This window comes from Aptenodytes forsteri, unplaced genomic scaffold, assembly GCF_000699145.1.
Source record: "Aptenodytes forsteri isolate BGI_AS27 unplaced genomic scaffold, ASM69914v1 Scaffold354, whole genome shotgun sequence".
NCBI classification, from domain to species: Eukaryota; Metazoa; Chordata; class Aves; order Sphenisciformes; family Spheniscidae; genus Aptenodytes; species Aptenodytes forsteri.
This window is the reverse complement of record NW_008795043.1, coordinates 1276195-1277347: the sequence shown is the minus strand read 5'-3', so window position 1 is coordinate 1277347 and position 1153 is coordinate 1276195. Positions and strand designations below refer to the sequence as shown.

Sequence of the window (1153 nt, the reverse complement as noted above, 5' to 3'; positions counted from 1 at the left end):
GCCGCTGCTCGGGGACTGGCTGGGCATCGATCGGCGGGTGGTGAGCAATTGCATTGTGCATCACTTCATTTGTATATTCTTCTTCTTCTTTTATTATTTTATTTCAAATATTAAACTGTCTTTATCTCAACTCACAAGTTTTCTCACTTTTACTCTTCTGATTCTCTCCCCCATCCCACTGAGTGGGGGGAGAGTGAGTGAGCGGCTGTGTGGTGCTCAGTTGCCAGCTGAGGTAAATACCAACAATGGTATAAAAAACATTGGAAGGAATTACCTACAAAGCAACTACCTCTGATTCAGGAAGTTCTTGTGCTACAAATCAGTCTGGGGGAGTACTCTGGCTATACAGCCCAACTATTCTTTACACTCTTTCTTAGAAACTTCGTATTGCCCATTACTGAGATAGGAGAGAGGGATTTTTGTTTCAGTTCTTGTATTCTGAACTGGAGATGGGATAGTAGTTGCTTCACATCAAGTTACATAATTTGTCAGAAAGCTTACAAAAAGATCTAAGCTAACTAAGATGCAGAGGCACTTGCTGAAGTCAAATTTGATGAGAAAACATTCCCCTGTTTGAGGTAATATTCCATTTTCAGAAGTACAACAAAACTCACAGCTCAGTGTGCTTGTAAATGGAGGAGGATTCAAAGATGTGAAACAGCACCCCAAGTCATATCTATGTTCCTTGATAATGGATTAGTTCAAGGGACAAAGAAGTCTGAGGTACAGTAGTGAATGGTTATCAGTCAAAAACTTGCTTGGAATTTCTGTACACTTCAGCCCTACTGAAATAGAAGCCTCAACTCATATTCCCACCTTTGCACAAAGATTCCCTACAGATGTGAGGGACATGCCTGCAACAGAGGTATGCTTCTTTAACATAAAATAGATTATTAGCGTCTCCCTATATTAGTATTTTTTTACACAATAAGGACCAAAGATAAAATCTTTAGTTGTCTTCTTCTTCTAACGTACACTATTACAGTTCCCAACATAATATGTACCAGAAATAGTGTAGCCAGCAGGACTAGAGAAGTGATCGTCCCCCTGTACTCGGCCCTGGTGAGGCCGCACCTCGAATACTGTGTTCAGTTTTGGGCCCCTCACTACAAGAAGGACATCAAGGTGCTGGAGCGTGTCCAGAGAAGGGCAA

At 41.5% G+C, this 1153-nt stretch overlaps 1 protein-coding gene across 1 annotated transcript in view; it reads right to left on the bottom strand.

Moving 5' to 3' along the window:
- The window catches only part of ATM (ATM serine/threonine kinase), an 86817-nt gene that overhangs the window by 23071 nt on the left and 62593 nt on the right, over nucleotides 1-1153 (bottom strand). The gene's annotated exons all lie outside the window — the stretch shown is intronic.